The 19746-nt window shown below is 33.3% G+C and overlaps 1 protein-coding gene and 1 long non-coding RNA gene across 2 annotated transcripts in view; one reads left to right on the top strand and one right to left on the bottom strand.

The window, feature by feature from the left end:
- Positions 1 to 486: 486 nt before the first annotated feature.
- Positions 487 to 1776, bottom strand: LOC126965343 (uncharacterized). Its single transcript, XR_007729519.1, has 2 exons — positions 1025 to 1776; positions 487 to 941 (listed from the first exon to the last, which is right to left on the bottom strand). It is a non-coding gene; the product is annotated as an uncharacterized LOC126965343 (long non-coding RNA).
- Positions 1777 to 17012: 15236 nt separating this feature from the next.
- The window catches only part of LOC126965293 (uncharacterized), a 28485-nt gene continuing 25751 nt past the window's right edge, over positions 17013 to 19746 (top strand). Inside the window, exon 1 of the mRNA XM_050808811.1 lies at positions 17013 to 17088. The gene's annotated coding sequence lies outside the window, so the exon portion shown is untranslated. The remainder of the gene's footprint in view (positions 17089 to 19746) is intronic.

Here is a 19746-nt window from a genome sequence, read left to right as displayed (position 1 = left end):
AGAACCGCGTCATTGCTGAGGAGGTTGCGGGGTAGCCCTAACATCATTCTGCAAACCATTGCTAGTCATTATGATGCGCCAATTATAAAGGCATTTATGCGGCTTCATGTGCCTGTTTAGTTATAATTATACTAATATAATTTAGGACATTTTACTAACAATTATTATGGATATCTTTTTTTTTTCCCGAATTTAAATTAATAATATTATTAAGTATTTTCTTATTAATTGTGATTATGACATATCTTAAATTTTAAATTTTAAACTGTAATTTTATCTGTAATTTAATTAATATCAAATTAAACTCAACAGTATTATGTAATTTAATTTAAGATTGTTTGTATATCTATGGGTAATGCCTGAAAATAAAATGATTTATTATTATTATTATATTGCTATAATTTCGGAAACTTGGTTAAAACCACATCAGTATTTTTTAATAAAAGGCTATAACACAATAAGGAATGATTGTGGTAGTAAACACAATGGTGTAGCAATTTTTATTCATAATAATATCACATTTTCTAACATAAATACATATTTTGATAGTGCTCTACAAAATGTTTGCATTAAAATTAAAATTAATAACAAAGAACTGAGTATTGTGAGTTTTTACAGTCCTTCCAATTCAAATCCTCCATTTAATAAAAACAATTTAAACAGTTTAATTAAGTCCATTCCAGAGCCAATGATTTTTGCAGGTGATTTCAATGCTCATCTCATGTTGTGGGGATGTGTTGATACATTGCCTCGAGGTAAAGATGTTTTAGAGGTTATAGATGAGAATGGTCTTGTTATTCTGAATAATGGTCAAGCTACCACAATAGGATCTCCATCTTGGCGTCCTAATGCTCTTGACTTGACTTTGGTAACTCCATCATTGGCTCTTTTATGTGACTGGTCAGTTATTGACAGTCCTCTGGGCAGTAGTTATCATCTCCCTGTAAAAATAAAAATGGCAGTAAGTAGTGATAGTAGTAGTTTGCAAAACACATTATGTAATAATCTACATTTGCCCACTCACCCAAATTATAAGCAGGTGAATTGGAATATGTATAGTAACTTTGTTGTTTCTTATTTGGATGATGTTGAATTTGACACTTTATCTTCAATAGATGCTTTTAATTCCTTTTGTAATATTTTACTTTCTGCTGCCAAGCAGTCAATCCCTAGCTGTCTGTTTTCCAAAAGTTCTAATAGTAATAATGTTACTAGTTCTTGTTCACAAAAATCTTTTAAATATCCACGGTTGCCTTGGTGGAATCAGAAGTGTACAGAAGCAGTTTTAAATGCTAAAAATGGTAACATTAATTTTAAAAACTACTCCACTGATGAAAATTATGTGGAGTTTAAGAGATTGCGGGCTTTAAAAAAACTTATCTTAAAAATTGAAAGAAGAAATAGCTGGATAGGCTTGTGCAATTCATTTAATCGCTGTACTCCTTTGTCTTCAATTTGGAAATACATGCGCAAATTTAACAAAACTTACATTCCTGACAGTGTGTTGAATGATAGTTGGATTCCAGATTTTCTACAAAAGTATACTTCTGACTTTGTATCAAATTAGTTAACTAACTATGTAAATGTTGTTGATGATAGTAATAAATATTTGATAGACCCTTTTTCTTTACAAGAACTAAAATCCGCTTTATTTACTAGAAGAGATACATCTTTCGGTCTTGATACCATTACATATATTTTACTCAAAAAACTTAATTGTCACAGTCTCAACATCTTTTTAAATATTCTTAATCGCCTATGGAAGGAGAATACTATTCCTGCTGCTAATAGAATGGAAAACAGACAGCTCTCACGTCTTGTGTTGGGAAGATATTTGAGCAGCTTCTAAAACAACGTCTCGATCTCTTTGTAGAACAAAATTGTCTTTTGCCTAATAATCAGTTTAGTTTTCGCAAAGGTCGGTCTTCTAGGGATAGTATAGCGCAGTTACAGCTTGATGCGCATCAATGTTTAGCAAGTAATCAGATATCTTTTGTCTGTATTTACTATTTTTTGACATCTCAGGTGCCTTCAATAGTGTAAATCAGGGGTTCTCAACCTTTTAGTAACCACGTACCACTTGAAATTTTCAGAGATTTGATACCTTACATTTATATATATTTTTATTTATTTATTTATATATAATATATAGTTATATATAATTTAAATTTGGTCAGGTTTAGGAAAATAAAAATGCACTCTACAACTGTATGTATATATTTACAAAATAAAATGTATCATACATTAAAAACAATCTTGAATTAGTTAATTGAACACAGTCATTTAAATATAAACAGATCCTTAGAGCTTGTTGTTGTTGTTTGTTCTTGATCAAATTTTCAATATATGGGTCGATTGAACTTAACTTGATTCTCAAGTCCTCTTCAGCACTAATGCGGTTTCGGTATTTATTTTTGATGAACAGCAGCTCTGAAAGCCCGATTCACATAAGTACGAGGTTACGAATGGAATTAAAAAGATTATCGCTTGTTCGAACATTGATGGATATTCAGTTTTTGTCCCCATCCAAAATTCTATTAAAGATTTTTCTTTAAACGCATCTTTCATAGAGCTGTCACTTATAAGGTCGATGAAACACTTTTGAGTGACTAGGACCACTAGGAAATTTCCCTGAAAATGGATTTCTAATCCACTCATATTTAGAAAAATCTTGATTAAAATATTTATCAAAACTCGTTTGAAGGGCTTCCATATGACTAGTGATATCATCAGTCACTTCTTGCTTCAGAGAAATATCATTTTCTTCCAAAAATGCAGCAAGAGTAGGGAATGCAGAGAAATCCTTGTCCTGTGCTTGAGAGCGAAACAGAACCAACTTTTTCTTGAAGGATGATATTTTATCGTTGGTAGTGAACACTGTTGTACTTGGCCCTTGAAGTCCCATGTTCAAGGTATTAAGCCTATAAAAATTTCAGCCAAATACGCCAATCGTGATAGCCATTCTTCATCATTGAACAAGTGTTTCATGTCATGATTTTGTTCACTTAAAAACCTAAAGACTTCTGACCTCAGTTCAAATAGACGAGTTAGGGTCTTGCCGCGTGACAACCATCTTACCTCGGTATGTAGGAGGAGAGTTTGATATTTTGCACCCATATCTTCACACATTAAAGAGAAAAGCCGTGAATTAAGAGCCCTGGCCTTAATAAAATTAATGACCTTTACGCTATCCATTAAAACAGACTTAAGGTTGGCAGGCATAACCTTAGAAGCCAAAGCTTCTCGGTGAATAACGCAGTGAGTACTTTGGCATTCTGGAGCAACTTTTTTTATTCTTGCTCCTAATCCACTTAAATGACCCGACATAGCTTTTGCTCCGTCCGTGCACAAACCAACACATTTAGACCATGATATTCTCGCTTTTATAATGTACTCATTTATGACATTAAATATGTCCTCAGCTTTAGTGTTTGATTCAAGAGGTTTGCAAAATAAAAATTCTTCCTTTACTTCACTTTGATAATCAAAACGTATAAATACAAGAAGCTGCGCCATATTTGTTATGTCTGTGCTCTCGTCTACTTGCAGTGCAAAATATTTACATTCGCGCAGTTGAAGTAAAAGCTGTTCTTCAATACTCGAGGACATCTCCACAATTCGCCTCTTTACTGTGTCATTCGACAACGGAATTTTCTCGATCTCCTTTGCTGCCTTTTCGCCTAATACTGCCTCGACCATATCCTTAGTGACCGGAAGTAAAAGTGTCTCGCCAATTGTATGAGGCTTCCCTTCTTTAGCTATTCTATAACTGGCAAGGTACGATGCTTTGACTAGTTTTTTGTCTATATTTACAAATTTTGCCATGCACTGATTTTCTCTCTTACACAGTTCAGATTTTCTTTGAAAAAATTCAATAGGTTTGTCAACCAAATCGGGATGCTTAGTAGTCTGGTGCCGCTTTAGTAAGGAAGGCTTCATGCTCTGATTTGAAAGTGTTTCTGAGCATACAACACATTGTGGAATAGGATTATCGTTATTTTCTGTGCCAGGTTTTACTATAAATCCTAACTGTAAATAAGTTGCATCGTACTTACGATTTGGCTGAGGTTTAATCTTCTTTTGACTGTCCTTAGAGGTGGAGGGGTTAGTCAAATATCGCTTCATTATGTCCACTAAAAACTAATGCTTAATCACCCTTATTACGTGTACAAGATGGTTTATTTGCCTACGCAGTTATGAACGAGTGAATTCCCAAACACATTTCGATCCGTTACGATTCAAGGCCACCAATATTCGACGTCATAGCTTTACGGACAAAGCACTTATGTGTCCACTTGTTCCCGGCCGGCGCAGCGAGCGGTCGTTATCAAGACTTTACACGAAGATCGTTCTTTGTGGAGATTTAAGCTTTATTTTATAATGAACATATACTATTCATTACAAAAACATAAAAGGAAATAAATAAAACAAGTAATTAACAATAATAACAATATTTATTTTAAAATATACCTATTTTTACACTTTTTTTCGAATGAAAAGTCTGTGTGAAATAAAAAAGAAAGACAATATGAATAATTTATACATGGTCTTATAGCTTGTTTCAATAGCTTTCAGTGACAGTCACTCAAATCACCCTAGTTATAAGCATTTTATAACTACACGTAAAATAATACACACGGGGAAAATGCCGCGAAATTGCCGGAAGCTTGCCGATCTACAGTGTACAGCGAGATCCGGAGCGCGCCGATCCGGAAAGGTTAACGAGGAAATGTTGCATCGTAACTGTGAATTAATGTTATTCGCATTCAACAGTTTTTATTGTTATTATTAATATATGATTGCGTACCACCTGAAATGTCCCCGCGTACCACCGGTGGTACGCGTACCACCGGTTGAGAAACTATGGTGTAAATATTGCCGTGCTTTGTGACGAGTTATCAATGTTAGGGATACCAGGTAAAATAATAAATTGGATGCAATGCTTTTTGACTGACAGAAAAGTATATGTAAAATTTAATAAACATTTGTATGGACCACGATTTTCTTCTCTAGGTGTTTGTCAGGGGGGAATATTGTCTCCTTTAATTTTTATTATGTACATAAGACGATTGAACCTTATTTTGGGGCCAAATATAGTAAACCTACAGTATGCAGATGACTTAGTCGTCTATGTATCGGGAGTTGATCTGATTAATTTAGCCGCTACTATTAATGAAGCACTTGTAAATTTATATCAATACTTTTCTTATCTTAATTTAAATGTAAATCCAACCAAATCAAAAGTCTTTGTGATTGGTCGTAAACGCATCATATTGCCTCCCATTTTATACAATGGCATTCCACTGCCTATTTCATGTGATATAAAATTTCTAGGTATAACATTCACTCCAAAACTTTCTTGGAAAAAATATACAGATAGTGTTATAAATAAAGCGAATAAAGCTTATAATGTATTAAAATATTTGTGTGCAACGTCGTGGGGAGCGGACCCTAAAATAATGTTAATTTTGTATAAATCGCTTATTCGTAGTCATTTTGAATATGGCTTTCACTGTTTCGCCGCAGACAGCAAAATTGTTAATAGTCTGGATAAAATACAAAATAAATGTATGCGTACAATATTGGGTGCACTTTAAACTAGCCCAATAGCTGCTATGCAAATCGAGGCCAACCATCCTCCTTTGTGTATTAGATTTAGTTATCTTAAAGAAAGATTTATTTTAAAGCTCTATAGCTTGCCGACGTACAATCTTCTTAAGAATCTTATTGCTTATCAATCGTCTTCATTTCAGAGACAGTTGTTTATCTTGCAAGATTTTTCTTCATTTTTTCAATTTCTCCAAGATTTAAATATTCATCGGAATAATGATATACTTCCCTGCCATGCAGGTTCTTTTCGATGTAAATATTCTGCAATTAATGTTGTAATAGATCCAAATTTAACTTCAAAAGAGGAGGTTCATGTATTATTGTTAGAATGGTCTAATTGTAAATTTGTTTATACGGATGGCGCAAAAAACAATAATAGTGTTTCTTTTGCAATCTACCTTCCTGAAATTAGGAAGGGTATTGGCTTTAAGATTAATTGATATGCCAGTATTTTTACTGCTGAAGCCGTCGCTATTCTTTTTGCTTTAAAGCATATTAAGAAACAAAATCAACTTAATAAAAGTGGGTAATAGTTAGTGATAGTATGAGTGTGTTGAAAAGTTTGTCAAATAACAAAATGAGTGCTAACATCAATTACCTCATTTTTGCTATAAAGGAATTGTGGTACGAACTATGTTTAATCGATATTAAAGTGGATTTCGTTTGGGTCCCGTCCCATATAGGAGTAGCAGGAAACGAAAGCGCTGATTTTCTAGCTAGAACTATCATTAATATATCCGATCTATCCCTTTATCCTGATTGCAAAGATCTAGACATTAACATATGGTATGTATACAGATATAATAAGTAATCTAAAACAGCGTATGACTCTTCTTTGGGGAAGATATTGGTATAATTGTACAGAAGTTAAAAATAAGGCTCATTCGTATACTTTGTTAGATAATCCCGTTAATAGCACACCCTGGTTTTGTAAGTTTAAAAATTACGCTCACAGAAAGTTCTATACTACAATAACACGAATGCGTATTGGTCAATATCGATTGAATTTTCATCTTCATCGCAAAAACATTGTCTCCTCTCCTTTTTGTGACCATTGTAATAAGCAACAAGATCAGTCTCTGGATCACATCTTTTTTGATTGTTCGTCCTTTGGCATACAGCGCCTTGTGCTGATGGATGAGCTACTGGAAATATATGGTGCACCCAATATAATCCCGCTCTCAGTAATAGATCTATTAAAGGACACATCAACTTATATGTCCTTGTATAAATTTGTATGTAGTACTGTAAATACATTGTAATTTGTAGATACATACGTTGTAAATTTGTTTATAATTATGTAAATACGTTATAACTTGTACATATACAACTAGTAATAGCATAGCGCAATTCGCGAACTGAACAGATAATGTAAATAGGTAGGTATTATTCTAAAAAGTTATGCAAATTACACTGGATTTGACTTTAAGAAAAGGGGGAAATTATTAGAGACTATATTACTGGATTTGGACTAACTAAAATGAAAATATGGAAAATATTCTTTAGAGAATTATACATTAACGGAAATGGTAAAATAACTGATGACTTTAAGACTGGATTGGATTTGATGAAAGAAACTACTATAAATATTCGCTATCGAATATACATAATTGGAAAAGGAAAATGGAAATGATGTAAGATGAAATGAGAAAACTTGATTGGACTTTTTGTAAAACAAAATAGTGAAAATAATAAATACCAAAGAAATGAAAATACTAACGACAAGGCAGTAAGGCCCCTGGCTATAGCCTGTTCGAAAGAACGAATTAATAAAAAAAAAAATTGAACTTATTTTGACATGGACTTTTGACAACTGACAACCCATTGACATTGAAATATACACTCGTCATTGGCGAAATCTAAAAGGATACGCCATCAAGCCAAACAATAATAATAATAAAATTATGTTTTTTTTGTACGTAATGGCAACATTGCGTACTATAGAGACGTATTAGCTATGGGAGATTTATCTAACGAATATGAATAAGAAATTTTATCAAACGTTCGATAGGCTAAAAACACGATTTAAGTAATATAGCTTTAAACCTTCGAAAAGCGTTTTATTATGAATAAGGCACTAAGTCTATTTATGGTAGAGGAAGGCAAATGAGTACACATTCAGGTCACCAGATGGTATGTGATTACCGCGGCTTATAATTTCTTGAATAACCGAAGGAATCACAAGAGCGTTGCTGACCTTGTGACGCGAAATATCGAATAAACGTTCTATATGAAAAACACATTAGTACGTGGCGGGCGAGGATTTAACCGCACCACCGACGCTTCAGAAATATGTACAATATCAATGTCATTCTACAAGGGTTGCGTTTATAAATCTTGTATATGTTATGTCCAAGCAGGTGACGCATGGACCAGCCATCATTCAAACTCAAAAATTATGAGCGGCACTAAAATTGCGCTCGTCACCTTGAGACATTAGATGTTAGGTCTCATTTGCCCAGTAATTTCACTAGCAACGCCGCCCTTCAGACCGAAACACTGTATTGTTTACACATTATTGCTTCACGGCAGAAATAGGCGCCGTTGTGGTACCCATAAAAAAGCCGGCATCCTATGCTAAGGAGCCTTCCACTATACCGTGATAAATAATAAAAGTGTCAAGTTTTGACTTCTGCCGGAAATAATTCCCGAATTTCTGACCATTTAAAGTAATTTGCCACACAACAAGACATAAGAATGTCTAAAGATAGCGAGCGCAATTCTTGTGCTGCTCAGAATTTTTGGGTTTTTCAAGAATCCTGAGCATCCACTGCATTGTAATGGGCAGGGCGTATCAATTACCATCAACTAAACGTACTGCTCGTCTCATCCCTTATTGTCATAAAAAAATCTGAATTACTAACAATCAGCTCATTCATGATAATATTTTTTTATGGAAGAGAAGCCGCCCACATTCTCCGGTAACACCAGGGATATCTAAAGAGCTCTAAAACTTCAAGCTTCAAATATATTTTCGGACAGCCTTTACCGCTTTGCATGTACATAAATAAAAAAAAAATTATGGTGCCCTTCGAGACGTGATGTTTTAAGCAATTACTTTATTTGCTTAAGGACGCGTTTTCGAATCCGACAAAAATAAGATATTTTTCGGTAGAGTTAGTGATGAAATTAAACTAAGTCTAACAAAACTAAAAATTGCCATAAATAGATTACTTCTTTATCTCCAATTAGCGGGAAATGTTTGCTTTGAAAATTTGATATTTTATGTCGTAAAAACGATTATCCGTTACCTCTTCACACAAAATTGACGAAATGGGGCTTCATTCAGGATCAGTTTTCTGCTACCACTTACACAATTTTGGCTCTTAAAAATTATGTTAGGAAAGCAGATATAATATTTTCAAAAACAGGGGAAATGAATTAATGAATATCTAATAAATAATCTCAGAAAAAAATATAAATGAATCGTCTAAAATTCATATATATTTCTGATAAGCATGAGCTTTAAAGTGTGGTATTAAGGGTTATTTTATTTTGTCGCTCCGTACGCATTGCACAGAAAGATCTATCGAAATAACCTCAGTCCGCGCTCGGCCGCCGTCGTAGGTAGACCCTGTGTCGGTTGTAAGCAGCAGCTCGTACTCGGAAAGATCGCTGTACGAACATGAATATTTTTTATAAGCTATACAATACTGCCTTTGATACTTTACATATTTTGTACGCAGTCAGATTTTCAATAAATTATGTTTCTGTATTTTTTTGAAGAATTAGTGATTTATAAGTTCATCTCTAATAATGGTCTATATTAAATCGAAATCCAAGATGGCGCCGATGAAATTTACCAACTTCTCTTCATGGGTGTCATTTTCATGGTTTTCGGGGTCAACAATAACGAATATCGGGTCAAAATCGAAATCCAAGATGGCGCCTGTGAAATTTACCAACATCTCTTCATGGGTGTCATTTTCATGTTTTTTTAATAATATTAATAAATAATCCGAGAAATCTTATTACTAATAACAATATTATGGACATTACAGAACCAAAATGGTGTCTAGTCACCATTATGTTGGGAATTTTACTTCTCAACGCTGGTATTCTCTAGACACCGAGACACAGACTTTGAGAATTAAATATTTATATATTTATAATCCCCCAAGTCTACTGCTGCCATAAACATTGGCAATAAATTTATATAAGTATATATATATATATATATATATATATATATATATATATATATATATATATATACAAAAAATAAAATTAAATCTGTTAGTAACTATTTTATTTATTTATTTATTTATTTATTTATTTATTTACAAGTAGGTACAATAACAGATAACAAGATAAAACTATCATCTAATAACAAGTACAGCATATTTTTATGATCCTGAGATCCAATTAAAATTGTACACATCATTCACCAAATACAGTAAAAAAAAAAAAAAATTAATAAGTGGACACAATAGTAATTACAGTATAACGAAATTTAGTTAAACATTAAATTATTTTAGATAAACTAGAAAGTTTTATAAAGAGTATTTTTAAAAATGTCTACATTTGTAAAGAATATAATAAAATCAGCACACACTTCGTTAAATTCTCTACAAATTCTCATAATCGGGTTGTTATGCGATACATTATTATTTGAGGAATTGATCGAAAATAAACATGGAATACGCACAGATCGTGTTGGAACTTTAAAGTTTATCAAACTTAATAGATGACTATCCATAAAACCATTCGCAATGTTATGTAAGACGCACATATCAGATACCCATCTCCGTTTATCAAGACTATGCAAGTTAAATTTACGTAAGCGTTCAGAGTATTCGGGAATTTTACGTCTAACACCCAACCTGCTACAAAGAACTCTTACAAACCGCCGCTGAATTGACTCTATTCTATCACGGTGAACATTATAAATTGGAGACCAAATCACTGAGCAATACTCCAGGATACTTCTCACTAAACCTTTGTATAATAATATCCAGGAGATTTCCTGTTTAAATGGTCTGGCGATTCTAATAACAAAGCTTATCATCCTATTTGCCTTTGAACAAATATCATCGTAATGGCTTTTGAAGGATAAATCCGAGTCAAAGATGACGCCCAAGTCCCTTATCACATTCACACGATCTAGATCATTACCATCGATAAAATAATCATGAACAAATGCATTTTTCTTGCGAGTAAATGTAATGAGTTGACACTTTTTTATATTCAGCATCATGCGGTTACTTTTACACCACTGCCAAATAGTCTCGATGTCCCTTTGCAGCAATGAGCAGTCTTCTGGACCGTTTATTTTACGAAAAATTTTTATATCATCGGCGTACGCCAGACACTCACATCGAATTTTGGATAATAAGTCATTTATAAATGCCAAAAAAAGCAAAGGACCTAGATTTGAGCCTTGAGGCACACCAGAGCTAGCAAGAAATGGGACTGACTCGAAGCCACTCAACGCAACTTGTTGCGTACGATTTGATAAATAAGATGTGAGCCATCTGTGAAGATTACCATGAATTCCCAGGTGATGTAGCTTACATAAAAGCACTGAATGGTGAACGTAGTCAAAAGCTTTCGCAAAATCTGTATATATCGAATCAACCTGACTCTTATCGTTAATTGTGTCACATAAGAATGAAGTATATACCAGTAAGTTAGAAACAGTTGAACGACCCGCAAAGAAACCGTGCTGACGTGAGCTTAAGATGGGCTTCAGATGGTTAAAGACATGTGCATACACAAGCCTTTCAAAGATTTTGGCGAACCAACTTAGAATGGTTATCGGGCGGTAGTTTGTGACATCTGTTTTGTCCCCAGTCTTATATATTGGTGTTACTTTAGCAATCTTCCATAAAGCAGGAAAGATTCCATTTTGTAGTGATTTGTTGTAAATAAGAACGAGGGGTTTGGCGAGACTCACAGCGCACATACGAATTAAAATGGGTGGTATACCATCTGGTCCAGAATTTTTGGATAAATCAATGGATTTAAGCTGTTGAATAACATTTTCTAGAGACACTGAAAATTGGCAGATTGAAAAAGCCGAAGGAGGAAAGTCAGGAATATAGTTCACATTACTATTAGCGTTCATAGAGTAAACCGACGAGAAATGATCAGCAAACAAGTTCACAATGTCAGGACCATCATTAGCGTATCGGTTATTGTAACTCATCTGTCTTGGGTAGGCATTAGTGACTTTCTTATTTTTAGTGTAACGCCAAAACGCTTTTAAGTTTATAGCCAGATCAGACTCTATGCGATTTATATATGTGCGAAAACATTGATCAAAAACTACCTTAGCTCTACATCTTAACATTGCAAAAGTATCATAATCTCTTGGATTACCGTAAGTTTTAAATTTGACATGAAATTTAAATTTAGATTTTAGCAACTTTATTAGCCCAGTAGAAAACCAAACGGGATAAGATTTTTTGCGTACTTTGGTTTTGGGTGTGTACTTTTCAATTATTTCATACAAAGTGTTATAAAAACAATGAACGAACTCATCACAATCAAGTTGCAAAGCCGACTGCTCCCAATCAAAGTCTTGAATTTCCCTATTACAGCTCTCGTAATTGGTCTTAAGAAAACAGAGTTTCTCAGTTATAGAGTTGTTGAGTTCAAGCAACGGGGCTCGACCACTAAGTAGGGTAAGCTCAAAGGGAGGGTGGTGTGAGTCTAAGCGGCAAACAGCAATGGTATGACTTAGAGAGATAGTATCAGGGGAATCCGTTATCGCCAAGTCCAAGATTCTATTTAAGTGGTTAGGAATGTAGTTAAGTTGTTTTGATAAAGTCAGCTGGAAAAACTCAAACAATGCTCTAGATTTTTCGCACACGTGGCTTAGAGGAAGTCCTGTTTGGTTCGACCACATCATACTACCCAAGTTAAAGTCACCAATAATGCAGATTTTATGGTTTGGATGGCTGCTCATAATATTTTGACATTTATTAAGAAATTCTACATATAGGCTGGTGGGTAGGTAATCCGGTAAATATACTGTACATAAATTGATAGTAGTAACAGGATCTACTTTTATTTGAATCCATAAATCCTCCACCAAATCGGATTGCCAATCGCATCTCAGGACATATTCAACCTTTTTAGATATTGCCATAAGTACACCTCCACCATGGTTTTTTTTTAAATGTTTAAGGAAATTTTCACATCGATCTCTGCGCATTACAAAATACCGATCATCGAACAATTCAGAAGAGTTGATATTTACATTTAACCACGTTTCACTTAAGCATACAATCTCAAAATTATTACACAAAAAAGCATTATACACATCAATCGTTTTAGACTTTAAACCTCTTACATTCTGGTAATATAGAGAGATAGCCATTTGTACAAAAAGAAAAGTCAAATAAGTATCGTTTGCAAAAAGTGTACTGTTAGGAATAAGATGTTTTAACTCATTAATTCAAGACTTTTTTCATTTCTGATCAAAATGTATTTTGAGTCAGAAGATTTCCTAACATAAATTTTTCCATTCCGAATCCAAACAAACGAGTACTTTAACTCCTTGGCTTTTTTCCTGGCTGCAGCGTGTAAAAATTTGTTTTGAGGGGACAAGTGTTCCGAGACATATACAGGTTTTTTATGTCCAGTTATGCCGAGTAATGCGGTGTTTAGTTTTTCATTGGGATTCGCTTTGTTATACCGAAATACAGCGGAATAGAATTCATCTCTGCATCTTAGGCTTTTGAATTTTACAACAATTGCACGAGGTAACTTGCTATCTTTATCCCGTTTAGCGACTCTCGTACAGTGAACGATATCAGCATCGTTAAATTTATGGCCAATAACATTTGCACATTGTTGTACTAAATTAGGCAAGCTCTCAGAACGATTCTCAGGTACACCGTTTAATTCTAAATTATTTTCTCGCAGGTGTTGTTCCAGATTGTTCAATCTTTCGGATAAATTAAGTACGGTAGAGCTCAGAGATCCGTTTTCTTTTTTCAGCTGCATATTTTCGGAACTTAGACGCTCCACGGCTTTTATTAAATCATCGTGAGAGCTGCTCAAAAAGTCAATTGACTTCCGATATTCAAGCAGTTCTTGCTTTATTTCAGATAACTCTTTGTGGAGAGCGCTAGATAACATACGCGGAATCTCAGACCGAAATGAAGTGAGAACTCGATCACTGATCGCTGATATTAAATTTTCATTGTCCACTTTAGGATCAGGTGCTGAAGAAGGAGGTGTGGTCTTCTTACGAACAGTAATGTTCATTGTTTCTTTGTTCATAGATTAATTTATCTTTCTTATTTAAAAAAAAAAAATGAATAGAGCAAAAACAAAAATAATAATATTACACCTGAATTTAGAAAATAATAAAATAAAATTAAAATAGTTCACTTATATAATATCTGTTTGTTTGTCTGATGTTTAGACGTCCTTTTACCGCACAGCTACACACTACACACTTGGTTGAATGAAATTTGTAAACGTGTGTTTTAATACGTGAGCTTAACGACGTTACGAGATTAGTTGTTTATATTTTGTGCAATTTAAAATTTAAAACTACCCTCACGTTATAACTTTTATTTATTATCACAAAACTATGACTCGAATTAGTTTAATTTCGAACCTCAAGTGATGGTTATGCACTGTGGTTATTAGTTCTTGGTGAATGATGATTCTTCTAGTATATTCACACAATGATTTCACTCGGTTGCCTTAACCAATGTACACAAACACACGAACCTCGAGAAATGTGTTCAGACTTAGGTAGTGTTCAGTGTAATGTCTGCTTCAAGTTTGTGTGTGATAACACTTATTATTGAAACACGGGCACCAATCTACTCTCTGGAATCAAGGTAACTCAGATTTAGAAACACTAATTATTTATCACGTAAACTTTTTCGGAGGCCCATGTACACGTTGCAGTACCACTATCTGTCCAACATATTTATACACTTCTCAATTTAAGAAAAATATTAATAACATAACATTAAATCATAATATCATAACATTCAATTCAATCGGAAAAAAATTTCTTATAAGTAAAATAACAATAGGTTTGAATAAATACTAGATAAGTCATAACTTTGACCTTTTAAACAAAATAAAATATACCCATAAGACATCAATAAATCAGCTATAAAACCCAATGATGTTCTATACACATATAAATAAATAAATTTAAATGTTTTATAAAAAAATGGCTGTGTCGTAAATCCTATTACTCCACTGATGAATATCTAAATGATCGGACAGCCTGAGACTAGATTGTGATTATTTTATAGCGATAGAAATGACTGTACAATATTCTATATTTTTATTGAAAAGAGGCAAAAAAAGAATGCTGGGAGAGTTTCTTGCGCCGCTTCTTCTCTCTCAGAGCGCCATTTGTTTCGGAAGCGGTAGTAGTATCTAGTAGTTATTAGAAATGACACCAAAAAGAATTCTAAAGGAATCAATTTTGAGAAAATAATTAATGCCTTTTACATAAAAGCCTATGAAACTTACCCACTCCTTTACATGGGTGTCATTTTCATGGATTTTGGGGTCAACAATAACGAATAGCGGGCCTAAATCGAAATCCATGATGGCGCCTATGAAATCTACAAAATTTTCTTCATGGGTGTCATTTACATCGTCAAAATTAGAATTCATTCATAAACTTAAATAAAATATCTTATAAAAGGCCTGTCTAACAATATCCCACATGCTAAATTAATTCTTCATTCCCTAAATATAGAAATATTTACGTTTCGACTTTTCACTCACAATATGTACAAAGACATTCCGTTACCAATCTAATTAAAAAATCTCAAAATTTGATTTTGAAAGACCTATCTAATTGTTCTCTGCACCCTCGATAACTTCGGATACGATACCCATATTGTTGAAATCATAATTTTTCGCGGCGGCCATCTTGGATTTAAAAAAACTGCGTTTACTGCACACGACGTTATGCGACAGAATTGCCATCTAAAGTTCTAATATTTAACTACTAAACGAATACATCAACCAATTATCAAAAATACATAGGTATTAAAAAAATAAAATTCAAACTTGCAAAAGTATCAAATTCGTTTGATTCCCGCAATTAACTTTAAGTACGTGTATGTGTTTGAGCAGTGTCAGTGTAGTAGTGCGATTCGATACCTCTCTGTTTTGAGAACGCGTCCTTAAAGGATTATCTTGCACTGAATCGGCTAAAAAATCGGTTGCTTAAGCAATTTTTGTTTTTTTCTTTATGTATTTAAATAAAATGATAACGGTTTTTATTTGTTCACGGTTTTCACGGAAAGTCTACTGGATAGATTTAAATTAAGTCTTCTGAGTTTTATTTCTATGTTAAAACACTTGGCTCTTGTCTAAAAGTTATTGTGATATCTTCAATAAAAATAGTTATATTATAAGCTATTAATGTTTTAAGAAACAAAGATTTCATGTCATGTGTGTACGCAGACGAAGTCGCGGTAATCTGCTAGAGCAAAATAAAGTTTTCCACTAGGCTTCAATATTACTTGACCTTAGTAATATGAATATCAATAAGTTATTGACGCACATTACGTCTATGATAGTTCCGAGTTCTATGCAGAGTTAATTACGGTATAGAGCGCGCCTAAAATAAATATCCATATATTCTGTGTGAAGTGAAGCTTATCTGTTTGTGTGACTGTTCAGGCAGGGAACTACCTTTTAAACCCCAATAATCTAATGAATTTAAATAAAATTTGTATGGATAAAGAGGTATAAGCCGTCGTTTTTTGTCGTATTTAAAGTACCTACCTGCCTATGTATAGAAATATGTTCTTACGAACATTTTTGTACTACCACCTATACGTGTAGCTACTTTTTTGCTCAAAATAGGCGCTAACATCGGTTAAGAGCGCTGGAGGCGTTACTTTCAAAGGTTCAGAAAAAATGACAGTAGGAAACATTTTATCCCAAAAAAGTAGAACAATGCACAATTTAAAATGAACTGAAAATTTAGTGCTTATTTCAGAAACCTGTAAGCCGTTTTGAGTGGGATTTTAATATATTCATATTTTCTGGTAAGTTTACCCTGCAACATTTAGTATTTGTTTCTTTTGAATCGGCGTACAATAAAAGGGTATATTAAAGAAGTTATACGCCGAAAGCTAGGTACGCGGTAAAGTCACAAACCCCCGCAAGTCTTTAATTAATTTAAACCTATGGATGGAGTAAGGATTTTATGACATGACTATGAGAGATACTTTTCATAACTGTTTTCGTGAGAGTTATAGTTTTTTTTATTTTAATATTGTCTATTTTCAGATGTACCAGAGAAGTTAAGAGTACGATGGTGAAAAATATGAGGTTAAGATAATACTGAATATAGATGATAAAAGTCACGGCGCGCTCTAGACTTTACTTTGATCAGCTCTGTAGGTACATGCATGTGTAACTATATAAAGTCGTACATTGTCTCAAAGTGAAATAATATTTATTTGTAAGTTTCGTGTGTTAGTTGCAGAAATATTTCGTTGGAGTCCTTGGATTTAACATTAAATTATTGTAAGTTGTTTTTAAAGTATAGCTAATCTTCCAAAAACAGAAAACGCATCGGCACTGTTGTCGTGCATTTAAATTTAATGTTACTTTATTAATAAATGTTTTTAAATATTTTTGAAGTGAATAAATAAAAGTTACCCAAAAGTGGGTAACTCATTGAAATACAAATATGAGGACAAAAGAAATAAAATAAAAAGCTCCTTTTAAAACATCGTATGTGTGTGTAACCCTTACGCGCGATTGAAGTAAAACTTGATAATAATTAACTTTAGGATTATTAACAGATGCATAAATATATTAAACTAGCTGACCCGACAGACGTTGTTCTGTAGGTGATAGAAAATATAACTACTGTTTTATAGGAATTTGTCAAAAATATCAAGATTAATTTCGTAAAAAATGCTCCCTGTTGTTGAAATTGTTTCACAGTGGTACTGTCAAACCATGCGTCACTAAATTCTCTCATAGAAAATATGTCCATACAAAACAAATATTGAAAATAAAAATAACTATGGTCCCAGATCGAAATAAAAACTATCCTATTTCTCAAGTTGGACTAAACTGCACTCCATGAAGTAATCCCCATTTAAATCCGTTCATTAGTTTAGGAATCCATCGCGGACAAACAACGTGTCACGTAATTTATATATATTAAGATTATATATACATTAAATGAAGCCGTGTTAGCAACTTAGCACTCACGTATTACTGAAGAGCTAGGAGCATTGTTAGATTTTTTTCTCGGAAACGCTTAGGATATAACTAGATCTTTGGAGCAAAGTTGGCATTTTCTCTACCTAAAATAAAATAAATGCCTTTATTAATATTATTTTATCAAGTGAGATTTTATATATTTTACAAAGAATGCTATATTTTTTTTTGATATTATTACTCATCAGAAAATAAATACTTACTTTACAGGTCAAGTCATTATGAGGTTCTTGATTTTCTCTTTTATTCTTATTGATGAAAAGGTAAAATGTTCGCAGGATTCCGCCATTTATTTGACAGATTATTATTTTCATTTTATACTCTATTTATAATGTAATACTACTATAATATTAGCACAGTTTATAATTTTCACTCATTAAATAAAATAATTGATAGTAAGATCTTGAAGGTTAAATTATTATTAGTATTGTTATTGAACATTAACAAATATGGCTGTATGGGCTCGAACGCTTTGCCTGTCCTAATAATAGGCGAAGAAACCAAAAACAAATAAGCGAACGTCGCAAATGTCAGAAAATTTCTTAAAACTTATATATTATTTATTGCAATGGTAGTAATAATAAATAAAGAAATTATACACCAGGAGATTTTTATAAAATATTACTGAACAATTTGAAATATTTTTTAAAACCATTAAATTATAATGACTTAAAAAGTTATTTCAATTGAGTTTTGTACTGAGCGTTACTTCCGTCAAAGAGAAATTCTGAGTTACCCCCAAGTCGCGCCTAAAGAAGTTTTATTTCAAAAAACTGACACTTTTGATTTAGTATTTTTAGTACTAACAGTTTTCAAAGGGATTTGTTGCAACAAAATTAAATAAATATTATATACTGATGTGAAAAACTTTTGTTTAGAAATTAAGTCAATCTTAATTTGTTTTATTTTGATTTTTTAGAAAATTACTTATTTTGACAATAAAGTAAGGTAACATAAATTGACTTTTACGTGGCCTCAGCTGGCTGAAATAACTGCTGGCAGTGGCATTCTTCGTGGCATGCTTTGGTTCGGATTTTTATGAGTTCTTGGGGAATACGCTCCCATTCGGCCGTAATAGCAAAAGTATTTTTTTAGCTCCTGGATGATCCAACACGTTGTTTTAAAAAGTCCCATAGATGCTCAATGGGATTGAGGTCGGTACTTCATGCTCGCCAATCTAAACGGCGGATCCTGAATTCACTTAAGTACGCGTCTACGTCGCCCGCTCGGTATGCTTTAGTATTGTCGTCGGTAACACAGCAGCACTTTTTAGAGAGTCATTTTCTACGAAAACTTACTCAGTACAATTTTTTGCCAGCTCAAAACATGACAGAGTACCGTACGGCGTAACTTCTTCAAAACATATCTCTGCATTACGCTCTCCTGGTCTTCTTAGCACGTACTTAGTTTACGACGTTGATCCGCACCAAATTAAGATATTTTGCCTTCATCATAAAATAAAACCTTGCTCCATTCTACATCTGTCCACGTCACACAATTTTGGGAAAATATTTACTTTGCAATATGGTGCCCACGGAGTAATTTAGGACCCGTAGCTGGTCTACGAGTGTGTTTATCACTCACACTCACATTTCTAATATCCTTAAGATTATTTTTGATTACAGACAGAAATTCTGCCACAGATCGGACCCTTCCTGTAACTCGTTAATGAGTTCCATTGATATTGTAGGTAGGTCGTCTTTTTTTCCATTGTTATTGTAGGTAGGTCGTATCTCGGTCTTTTTTTCCAAAGAACCGGTTTCTTGAAATCTAGTCCATGTCCAGTGTGACTGACACCAAACTAAGTACAGCAAAAATAAAATTAAGTACAGCCTTATTGAAGAAGAGTCACTATATCACCAGCGAAAATTATCCTGCGTTATTACGGTATAAAATTTGTCACGAATAACCAATTTAAACAATTTTTAACCGACTTCAAAAAGAGAGGAG

This window comes from Leptidea sinapis, chromosome 7 (assembly GCF_905404315.1).
Source record: "Leptidea sinapis chromosome 7, ilLepSina1.1, whole genome shotgun sequence".
Classification (NCBI taxonomy): Eukaryota; Metazoa; Arthropoda; class Insecta; order Lepidoptera; family Pieridae; genus Leptidea; species Leptidea sinapis.
The sequence above is the reverse complement of the archived record's forward strand: the minus strand, read 5'-3'. Positions and strand labels throughout refer to the sequence as shown.